Below are 12,249 nucleotides of genomic sequence, written 5' to 3' on the forward strand. Positions count from 1 at the left end.
CTTCTTAGTGCTGTGGTTTGGATTCAGTATGAGAATAGAGTCGATAGCGGTTTGATGTTTGGGGTAGCACTCCTTAGCAACAACCAGAAGTCTCTGCAAGTGAGGAGGGGCTCAAGAAGCTGTGAGGGAGCAAGGCCAGGACAGCTGACCCAAACTGGCCAAAAGGATATTCTATACTAGCATGTCATGCCCTGTACATAAACTGGGGGAAGCTGGCCAGGAGGAATGGATCATCTCTCAGGCTGGGTATGCTAGCAGGTGATCAGCAATTGTATTATGTATCATCACTTGATTATCTTGGGGTTTCTTTTTGTTGTCTTCCTTTATGGTACAATTATTATAATTAATTTCAGTCCTGTTCTCATTTCAACCCATTGCTTTTACCTTTCCTCATATTCTCCTCTCCATCCTACAAGGGCAGGTAGGATGTGGTACTTAAGTTACTGGCTGGGCTTAAACCTCAAGATACGTAAGAGTTTAAGTCTTAAATGTTTTTCTCAGGACTCTAGTATCTGAAATACTCCTCAATCGGAAAGAGACCAAGGTAAGCCAAGGGCTAATTATCTTCTATTTTGTCAAGGTAAGATGAAACACAGATGTAACAATAGCAGTATATTCTTCTTCAATGATCTTAAGAATATTTAAAAATACCTTTACTTTCCAATTAATTTACCAATTTCAAGGTAAGATCTAAGCATTTGTTTTTTTACAGTCCATCTTTTTCCTTCCACAAAAAAAAAAAAAAAAAAGACTGGACTTCATTTTGGGACAGATATGAATCATTCTTCGCCTGTCACTATAAAACTAGAACCATTGCTGCTGGGAGACTGCTCTTTCAGTTAGGGAGAATTCCAGTTTCAGGGAAAAAGATAGTTTTTATTGGTCTGGTGAGAAGCTTTAAGTATAGCTCAGGGGTAAGAGCACACGTGAGTACTTCAAATTTTCATACCCAATACAGCTCAGCTAAACAGCGAGGCTGTCCTAGCACAGGGCCCCAATGAACTTCACTTGCCACTGTTTTTGGTAACATGAGAATCCAAAGTGACATCAGCTTCAGAAAGGGGGGGGGGGAAAGTGCTTTTACTTCAGCCCCCTCCCAATCCTAACCTCCCCTACACTTATTAACATTCCCACTACTTCATCTATTTTACAGCCCACATATCATTCATCTTTCAAATATTTTAAAACGGAATAGCTCATAATTGCAAAGCAGTATTCAAACACAAACTAAGATCTCAGAAAATTCCCAAGAAAACTGCTGGAAAGGCTCTGCGTATTTCTCCTGTTCCTTATACTGGTCATCCTCAGACAGAATACTGAACGAGGCAGACTTTGTCCCACTCAATACAGCCGTTCTTCTGAGCATCAAACACCACTTTGTCCTCCGGAGCCTGCAGGAAGTTTGAGACAATGGCAGAGAAGTACTGTCTTCATAGCCCTGATAGCTCAACTGGACTATCAACTAAAAAGCCACATGATGTTTGAGAGGAAGTAGAATTCATCATTCTAATTGTATTTTTCCAGTTTATATCCTCTGAAGGAAATACAAGGGCAGACAAGCAAAATTGCTCATAAAACTGGTTGTAACACCAAACAATAAAGAATTAAATTAATCAGATGCCTTTACATAGCGCATAAAGCCCCCATGTGTACTCCACTCATTTGAAATTACTATTTTTCTGTTAAATTCATCCATACTCCAGACGATAGCTCAAAGATTGTCCTCGGGACAAAGGAAGGGAGTGTGAAGAAAAGCCACTGAAGTTAGGGCTGAACACTCTTCAGTATAAAGAATACCTTTCCTTGGGCAAAGTCAAACACTTGCTGATTCTGCTGTGTCCATGTTTGAATGTCCTATGGAATGCTTTTCTTTACCAACTCATTTCATCTCCATGCTGGTTTTTAATTGACAGAACACATACCCCAAACTTTGTATGGAAAATTTATACAGTTAAGAGCCTTTCTTTAGGAAAGATGGTAGGAACCCAAACACCAGCCACACAATTTATCTGCAGCCAGTCACATACTCGTCTGCAGGATGCCAGCCAGACAGCACAGCTTATTCTGAAATTCTTGTTCATTGGGATTTGATACTTCAAGCAGGTGTCACACCAGCAGTGTGGGTGCTGTGGCAAGATAACCACTGCTAGCTCAGTTTCACTCACTTGCAACTCTTGATTATAGATCACAGCCTCCACCAGTAAGACAAGTTCTTCAGCAAGACAAAACCTCCCACCTTAACAAGAACCTTGTTACATCAATAGTAGCAAAACATTTATGCAGAGCTACTCTTGAATCTTCCATGCGGTTGCAAGGTACTTCTCTTGCTAATAAGCTCAACATTCATTTAAGTCTCTGCTGGTTTTACCCAGTTACTAAAACTGGTAAATGGCAACATTCTAGAACAGTTTGTTTAAACCACCGATTTCTTGGACCACAGCCCAACAGCCATATGACACTTCTAGCTCCCCACTAAATGATGGTTAGTGCAAGATTTCACCAGACTAAAGCACAAAAGCAGCAAAGTGCTTTCATGCTGTTTACTGCATAATCTTAAAGCTTTGAATCTAATCATCTGTTTTGTAAACCCAAAATTTCATTAAGAGCTTTTGCAGAGAAATCTCATGCCACATATTCACAGTAATGCACAATAACTACATCTTATCTGACTTGTATTAAACATCACTCCAGAAACTGTACTGGAACTAAATCCCCAACTGGTTTGAAATCGTATTAACCCACTCCCAAGGCAAAAAAGCCAGTTTCCATTCTTAAACTGGTTATAAAAATGACTTTCATACATAATTTTTACTGGTCTTATAAACCAGATCCTCTGGAAAATGTCATGGTTACAACAGCAATTCACTTTTGGAAGCACCTGACTACCTATACTAATACACATTTTTTTATTGGCTACCAGTTTTCAGTAGTTCAGAAGTACAGGATCATTCTTTGAGAAAGTTCTACAGCTCAATATTCAATATGTGTTACCATTGGCCACATCTACCTTTTTTATATGCTGAGAGGTCAATCTTTTCAATCATATAGTATTCTGAGACACACCTCCACCACACTGATATGCAGTAACTTTATTTCCTGGCACCCTTTGTCTATTGCTGCCAACCCTACTTCCCAGACCATCCCCAACAAATGTTTTAGAACATATAGAGCAAGACTGTCATGAAGTACTCAGGCTACCTTAAATGCCAGCCACAACTCTGGGGTGGCACTATTTCATTCCCAACATCACAGGATTAACTCACTTTCACCAAGTTTACTGCACAAACACATAGCAGTCTTTAAAAGTTTTAACATTTGGTATTAACACTGGTAATTAATACTTGGTTTAATGTTAAAACTGAATCTTAAATTAACATTTAACATTTAGTATTAACATCAGAATGAAGATGGTACCTTTAGTCTCAAAAACACTCCTCTGTGTCTGTAATGAAGCCATAGACCCCTTATAAAATCTAACTACTTACCAAGTATTGTTCATTATTAATTATCTCTCTGCTCTTTGATATCTTGATATACAGGAAAGGACTGACCTAGCTAAGACTGACAACTTGTGGACTTACCAGCCAAGCAGCTCTACTAGATGCTGTTAATAGTATCCACTTTTTGCAGATCTGCACTAGGCAGAAGATTGAGACTAACTGGAGTCATTTAAACACAATATGAAGCTTTGTGTGCCCAGTACATGCAGCACCAGTCAGCACAAGGCCAGATTGCCTCCATAGCTCTTGAGATGTACAAGCAGTCAAGAACACCGTGGTGTGATCCACAGCTGATGTGCAACAGCCATGACTTTAACATCCTTATTTTTATTCAGAAACATGTATAAAACATGGCACATAAAAATACGCATCATTCCCAGCAACATTTGTTAACAGAAACAAGTTATTTAAAGCAATAAAGAGAAAGCTATTTTCTACTTTATTTCTGCAGATCTTGATATTCAATAGACTGATTTACCATTCCTTGCTCAAAAGGAGCAGCCTTTAGCCAAAGCAGCAGGCCACTGTTTAATAAGAAAACCACAGGATGCGCCAAGTGAGCCAATGCACTCATAGAGTTCAGTCAGTTCCTTGGCATCCACTTCAGTAGCACGATGGATACTTATTTTTGACATTTCCAATGCTTTATGCGCTGTTCCTGGTAATGTTTGTACTTCATACTACTTTTGACAGAAAATTGTACATACATAGAATTCGTCATTGTTTAACAGGTACACCCCATGAACTATAGAGCTGTTTTATGTATTTTGGATGATTTCAAAATTATTCAGTTATAGTAGGAATTATGCTATTATAATGTTTCTGCCTTTACAAAGAATTCCTGACAATAAGGCTTGAAAGTCATGCTTCAAGGCAAGCTTTATCTTATGTACACCATGAGTTGTCTTTAAATTTACTTGGTGACCAACTTACAATCCTCCATTCCTCTGTGGAAGGGACAGTTTGCTGACTACAGCAAATATGCTGCTTTTACAATTACAGCACCAGTACTTTTCAAGTGACTGTTCAAAGCTGTCTTAGGTTGCAAGATGTAGCTGGGGGTGTGTATTCTATTGCTATCTATTACAGGTGTGGCAGTTATCTTCTGTTAATTGGGCAGTTTTCTTTATCTCTTCCACATCCAACCCTCCCTCTGGGGAGGTATCTTCTGTTAATGGTCATTCCTTGACTGACAAAATTACATTATCTCATTGGGAGAGGCTCTGCCCAGGGGGAGGAGCCAAGCATTCCTATCTGGATGTAATCTGAGGTTTGGAATACCACAAGACAGCCTTTTCCCACTGGATTCCAGAGGAGCAGCTTTCTTCTCTACTGGATTCCCAGAGGAAGATCAAGGCCATCTACACCACCACTGGACCTTCAGAGGAAAACTCCACCCTTCTACAGGATCACTACTTCAACAGAACCACACCTGTTGCTCCAAAGTACTGCAGCCACCATCCAATTGGACTGCTACCAACATCCTGATTCCCACAGGGTTGTCAGATTGTATTCTGACTCTATCAATGTTGTTTTGTATTACTGCTTTTTTATTTTTCCTAATGAAGAACTGTTATTCCTATTCCTTTATCTTTGCCTGAGAGACCCTTAATTTCAAAATTATAGTAATTTGGAGGAGGTTTACATTTTCCATTTCAAGGGAAGTTCCTGCCTTCCTTAGGCAGACACCTGTCTTTTCAAACCAAGACAAAAGCCCAAGTTGCAATGTACATTAACTCTTCTCCCACTACCAACCTCTTTCCCCCAGAGAGCAAGCAAGTACTGTTACCAGTGCATTCCTCAAAGGGCAGTTCCACTGCTGTGGTACTAGTCTTCTCCTGCTGAAACAGCAGCTCATAAAACCCCAACTCCTCACTCCCTCACCAGATACAGTGATGCAAGCTGTAGACATTGTCTTTGCTTTCACCCTTTTTACAGGGCCTGCCTGTGAGCTCCAATCCCGAGTTATCACAGATCTCCAGTATCTGCAAGACTGTGCACCTATGTGGTATTTTAAAAGGGTAAATAATCAAGGGGTTTTTCATGCACTCCTTTCCCTAATATTACTGCTACACTTCCAGCAGAAGACAGTTCAGTATTTTGGAAAGATGGTGTTTTAAATATGCAGAGACAGTATCTACTGGACAAAATTGCAGCTATTTTAGCAGGCTTTTTAAAAGCATTAACTCCAAGCCACAATATCTCTTCAGGTGTTACACTTCCTTCTGGTTACATCATCCACATTTGTCAGGCAGTTCTGACAAGTGCTCCCATTCATCTCTGAAAAAGGAGAACAAGATCTTAGTAACATTCAAGGAAGAAATTTCAATTTGCATGTAAGCACACAACAGTTTGTATTAACATGTTGCTAATTCTGAAAAAAACAAAAAACCTAAACACACAGACTAACACTTCTCAGAAAGTTTTTTGTCTCTTCTCAGATTCCGGATCCGTATAAAGTGTTTCAACAAGAAATTCAGGTTCGGGATAGGATCATCACAGATGAGACAAAAGCAGTACATGAACAATAAATTTAATAGGAATAGCCCATAAGGTTTCAAATTGCTTAGTTTTTGTATTACAACATCTAACATTTTGTTGTATTTCAGTAATAGTGCACACTTATTTAAAACTCCTCGTAGGTTTGAAAGCTAAGCAAGGTTAGGCACAGCTATCAGCTCACACTGTGCCTTGGGGAACGAGTGCTTTTTAAATGACTATGACTTACCATATCAATCGATCAATTGTTTGTAACTATCATACTGCAAAAAAATCTGAACTGCAAACACGGTTACTTTAGACTTAGAATCAGAAAATGTTTAGAAGCTTTTCAGTTACATACCTGAATAAGCTAAAAGCACTTGTTCCTGCTTGTTTTCTACAAAACATGTTTTCCTGTAAAAAAGACATTTATAAATTCAGAGAAGTTTTCTTTCATCACTCAAAATACAACCTGCCATCAAAGATAGGTTGGATATTGGGAAGTTTTTTTTTACGGAAAGAGTGATAAAGTACTGGAATGGTCTGCCCAGGGAGGTGGTGGAGTCACCATCCCTGGATGTTTTTAAAAAGAAGACTGGATGTGGCTCTTGATGCCATGGTTTAGTTGAGGTGTTAGGGCATGGACTGGACTCTATGATCTTGAAAGTCTCTTCCAGCCTTGTGATTCTGTGATCCACTCAGCCTCTCGTACAGACCAAACTGCATTATTCAATATGTGCTGCATTAGTATCAGAACACTGCAAGTTCTGTGAAACTTCAATCAAAAGTGTAGTCATGTCACAGTACAATTTGTTTTGCTCCTCTTGCCCAGCTATTGCTCAGCCTGGGTATGAACTATGATAGGAGAGGGGAATTACACTTGATTATCAGGATATCTGACACTGGTGATTTGCCTATCAGGATTAAAAATAATATTTACTAGAATTCATACCTTCTATTCAGACGCAGCCTTCAAGCATCTCTGCAAAGACATAAAATGCACTGGTTAGTTAATACTAACAAGATTTGCTACTTCTAACTTTTCTCTAGGTGAGCCACAAAGTCACACCCCTTTCTACTTGCAATAGTGCTTGTCTAAACAATACAGCATCTTATAGGCAGCACTGCTGCACAAGAAGTTTCACTCACACATTTGAACTTCACATACTAGAACAAAACCCACTGTTCAAAAGAAAGTACTGATAGCTAACAAAGTATTTAAAGGTACCTTTCTTGAATAACACTATCTACATTTTAACTTTTTAACTATAAGCAGCCCATGGACCCAAACACCAGTGCAGTAAAGTGAATTTCACTGAAAAATTTTAAGTTCAGCTACTTAAAATTTTTACTTGCCCTTGTGAAGTAATCTATCTCTGGAGCTGAAACAGCTTAATTTAGAATTCACTACAATTTACCATCAAATTCCACCTTCGTCATTAGACATTTCCTAAATGCTCACATCTGAATGACCCCCAAATTAACGGTCCTAAGAGGATCGAAGTGCAAACATCATCACTAGATTTCAAATACCTGCAACACTTCCTGACCACACCTGACTACTGCTTGTTATTTACCCACTAGAAGGCAGAATAACACTTCCTCCTCTCTGCTCTTTAAAGATGCAAGCTTCTACAACAGTATTTATTTTTGTTACCACAGACCTCACGTGGGTTTAGACAATGCATCAACATTCTTATTCACAGCCTGGTACATATGCTGGCACCTCACTTGTACACAGCAGCAGCATTAAACCAACACCAGCTCATACGGTTTATGATTGAAATATCGTAAGTGGTTTGATATTCAGTAGCCAAAGGCTTAAGAAGTTGCTCATCAATGTATCAGGTTTGACAGTTTTAGCATGATTCACCATTATCCACAAGGATCAGTGACAGGAACTATAACACCACTCACACATTTATATATTCCACAAGACAACATCCACCTCTTTCACTAGCAATGTACTAAAATGGAAATAAATTACAATCAACAAAAAAGTCTGCTGTTTATTCAATACATTTTACCTCTTGTATTATTTCCTGTCTCGAGGAAATTTTTCTTCAGGATATGTCACATTCCCATTACTGGAAACTGTTCATGCCATTCTAGAAATTTGAGTAAAATCACAAATTACCACAAGTTCATGTATCATATTACATAAGCCAGTAAGAACAACCAATTTCTACTTTTCTAACAACTCGTTATAAGCATTTGAATAAAATTTAAATGAATACAGATCCTGATCTATACGAATACAGATTCTTTTTTCTTTCTTTCAAAGAAATGAGGATAACAACTATACATTAAAAAAGTGAATACACATTTTTATTAAAATATAGGAATATTTGCTTATTTATATTAATAAGCATCCAGATGTCCCTTTTTTTTTTTTGACTAAACACTGTTTCATACTTATTTCCCAATAAAGTGCAAATTTAAAATTAAAAGCTATACTGAAGTGAACTTTAAATTTTGTACGAACACTTCAGGATAGGCATTTTACCAGCTCCTCCAACACCAAGTATCTCTTCCCAAACCCCCCAGCCCACACAGTTCTAGACCATGTCAAACATGCCCAAAATTACTGATACCTCAATTTTAAAGCTAATGACATAACTACTAATTTAATCCTATGCATCATTTTCTAATACATTTATCCCCACTGATCATTAGAACATACTCAGCTTTCAGGAAAATCCACTTGTGTGTACGAAGTATTCTTCTACTTGTGATAGGCCTTCCATGAAATGCTAAAATTAAAGATAAGCAAAATTATATTTTAAACTAGAAAACATCTCTCTCATGTTACTATGTCAAAAACATACCCACCAAGCACCAAAAAACGGACATTTTCCTACAATTTAATACTCTTCTGAAAGGGTGAAATACCTTACAAGGTGAAATTTTGTAAGCAAAAGAAGTCTACTAAGAACTAACCTACAGACTGACTTTAACTCAAAGAGCACCAAACTCAAAAATTATCAAATAATTACTTATCACTTTGATAGCAGTTATGAAAATGCAATGTAGTTTTTCATTTCTGTCCTACTTAGTAGCTATACAAAACTGATACTCTCTGGCACTTCCCATACTTTGAGAGACAAAAATACAGAAACCAAGTTATGAAATGCACGTATTTATTGAGTTGGTCTAAAACAGAAATGCAGAGTTACGTCTAGAGCAACATTAAAAATTCCAGAGCTGTTACCTTAATGTGCAATGTACTCGACACCATTGAAAACCTCCTCTCCATCACACCTAAAAACAAATATGGACAGCCTTACAACTTGAAATCACCAGATTCATATTACCAGGCCAGTAAGTCACATACATTACGAGGCAATAATCATTAACACAATCTCTAGAAGCAGCATGTTAAGTACTAAATCACAAGCTCGCAGAAGAAAAGCAGCAAGAAATGCACTTTTAAGCAACAAAGGATTTCAAGTTACTCCTATTTGAAATCTCATATGAAAAGCATTGTAGAAATAACTGCACGTTCCCACTGTTAAACCTCAGTCCAAAGACCTTTTAAGGAAAAGTCATCTCCAGTTTTTAATAATTTTAAAGAACTGATTGAAGTTGGGTTTTAGAGAATTGTTTTAACCATGTTGCATTTATCAAAATCCACCAACTCAAGCAGTTTAAAAAATGTGTGACAATACTTAATCACTTGAATGTGCTTATTAAAAGTATCTCACTCTGTACTACACAGACCTAAAAAATGCATTGAGCCATGAAAGATAATCTATCACTTATTTTTGTTTCCTATCACAAAAACAAAGGTATAGAAAGCCTTAGTTAAGCTTCTACTTCTTGTGTGCAATAAAATTAACGCCTGAGTGCAAGAAGCTCAATAATCAAGGGTCACTAATGGTTTAAGTTAGAAAAATGTACTGTTTGGTAATGTAATGTGTGACTCAAACTGTTCGACAAAATAATTAAACACACAATGAATGCACCTGACAACTTCCTATGTAAATCCACCCACCTCCTAATCTTTGCTTGCAGGTAAGAGCCTGGAATTGTACATACATATAGTTAATGGTATTTCCCGTTCTTTTTGAAGTACTATGGGTTCAATGACCTCAGCATTTCATAGAAGGGACAAAAAGGCATCTTAAGCACACAATAGGCTTCTATCAGTACTTTGGGCTGGTGGTTTACTTTTATAACAAATCTCTCTTTATTATGCTATGTCATTATCTTAAAAATACAGAAACATAATTAGTTAGAACACAATCTTATGATTTACATCAGGGATCACCTAAATGTTGTGGGTCGCGTTTCCTTGGGATGCTATGTAGATTTTACAGTACTTCTGTAAGTCTTCTGCTGTGCAGCAATGCCATGATGCCGGTCAGTGAGCCCTCCAAATATGTACGGGTAACACAAGCATGTGCACCAACACTCTACCACATGAACAAGGTGGTTCCGCCTTATCCAGCATTTTATGCACGAACCAGACGTCTGAAGGCTGCCGCCCGGTGCAGAGCTGCCCCAACCGCGTCTGAGGGCACAGCAGGGGCAGCACCCCCGCACCAGCCCCGGCCGCCACGGGCGGGGATCAAAATGGCGCGGGCCCGGCAGCGCCACGCGGGTCACCGCCGCCTACCGATCCCAGCCTGCCCCGCGCCCCAGGACGCGGCTTCCGGCAGGGAGCCTCCCGCGGGGCATGCTGAGACATTTAGTCCAGTAAGTCCCCTCGCACCTCCGCGGCTCTCAGCAGGGCACTCTGCACGGGCGGCTGCTGCCCCACTGCTGGGTTACGGTTGCCTTTCGCTTGGCTCTATTCGCGCCTCCAAGGGTGAGAGCTTCCCCTGACGGCTCCATCCTCAAGCACTATGAGACCGGCACTGCGGGCGATCGTCCCGAACGTCCAAGCAAAAGGAAGAAGCCATTCCCCCCGCCCCCGCCGGGGCAGCAGCACACACGCATCCCGCACCGCCTTACCGTGTGCCGCCGCACCGGCCCTCCGCGGAGAAAAAAGGGAGGGGGGTGCGCGCTCGCCAGCTTTATATGTACGCTGCAGGGTGGGAACGAGGCTGGCCACGCCCCCTGCCGCGCGGGCCGAGGGGCGGAGACGCCGCGCGGCGCTGGTGCGGGAGCGCGCTTGGCTGTCGGGGGCGCGCGGCGGGGCGGGCGCTGACGTGCTGCCCGCGCGGGCCGGGCGCTGAGGGGCCGCGGGCGGGGCCGGGCGCGGTGCCGCTCGCACGGCTTGTGTTACAGGTTTCACGGGTAAAACGCACTGCGGTGGTACGCGAGTCTCTAAAGGGAGGGCGGGAGGTGCAGCTCCACCTCCCAAACCTAAAGAGCGTGTTTCCTGAAGAATCGTAGCGTCTTTGAGGTTAAAAAAGACCTGAGATCATCGAATCCAACCTGTGTCCGAGCACCACCACGTTAACCAGACCATGGCACTAAGTGCCTCATCTAGTCTCTCCTTAAACACCTCCAGGGACAGTGACTCCACCACCTCCCTGTGCAGCCCATTCCAATGCCTAAACACCCTTTCTGTGAAGAAATTCCTACTAATGTCCAGCTTCAACCTCCCCTGGCGCAGCTTATGACTGACTGTCCTCTTATCCTGCTGCTGATTTCTTGGGAGAAGAGGCCACCCCCCCACCTGACTACACTCCTCTTCAGGGGCATTGTAGAGAGTGAGAAATTCACTTACCCCTGAGTCTCCTTTTCTCCCCCAACTCTCTCAATCACTCCCCACAGGACTTGTGCTCCAGACCCTTCACCAGCCTTGTTGCCCTTCTCTGGACTCTTGTCCTTCTTCCAGTGAGGAGTCCCGAGCTGGGTCACAGCTCATGAGGTGTGGCCTCACCTTTGCAGCGTACAAGGTACAATTGTACAGCGTACAAGGGAACAATCACTGCCTGGCCCTGCTGGCCATACTATTGCTGATACAGGCCAAATGCCATTGGCCTTCTTGGCCACCTGGGCACAGCTGTCTCATGTTCAGCCACCAACACTCCCAGGTCCTTTTCCACCAGGCAGCTTCCCAGCTGCCCCAAGAGTGAATGCTTGTTTCTTATATCTATCTTATTTTCCTGTTCCCTAGGGCACCCAACTGGTTAACCTTGTGAAGCTATGCCTTGATGCCTCAACTTTCCTCCAGCTCTAATTAGATGTTTCTGAAACATTAACCACAGGCACACCCATTTTTGCTTTTTGGAAATAGCATGTTATGCTATATCCCTGTATAACATTACAAGTTGTAAGAGCTGAAAAATCTCCTCTTACCACAACTGGCAAAAAA

General features: G+C 41.0%; 1 long non-coding RNA gene and 1 other non-coding gene across 5 annotated transcripts; both read right to left on the reverse strand.

Moving 5' to 3' along the window:
- Positions 1-3,807: 3,807 nt before the first annotated feature.
- LOC140683680 (uncharacterized) lies at positions 3,808-11,677 on the reverse strand. Of its 4 annotated transcripts, none has more exons than XR_012054952.1 (7): positions 11,659-11,677; positions 9,193-9,242; positions 8,665-8,734; positions 8,009-8,089; positions 6,934-6,963; positions 6,343-6,395; positions 3,808-5,780 (listed from the first exon to the last, which is right to left on the reverse strand). It is a non-coding gene; the product is annotated as an uncharacterized lncRNA (long non-coding RNA). The 4 variants fall into 4 exon arrangements; XR_012054950.1 differs by lacking the exon at positions 11,659-11,677 and adding an exon at positions 10,938-11,044; XR_012054951.1 differs by lacking the exon at positions 11,659-11,677 and adding an exon at positions 10,252-10,929.
- LOC115494751 (small nucleolar RNA SNORD50) lies at positions 5,935-6,005 on the reverse strand. The gene has a single exon (XR_003959813.4). It is a non-coding gene; the product is annotated as a small nucleolar RNA SNORD50 (small nucleolar RNA).
- Positions 11,678-12,249: the final 572 nt, after the last annotated feature.

Source organism: Taeniopygia guttata, chromosome 3 (assembly GCF_048771995.1).
Source record: "Taeniopygia guttata chromosome 3, bTaeGut7.mat, whole genome shotgun sequence".
NCBI lineage: Eukaryota > Metazoa > Chordata > Aves > Passeriformes > Estrildidae > Taeniopygia > Taeniopygia guttata.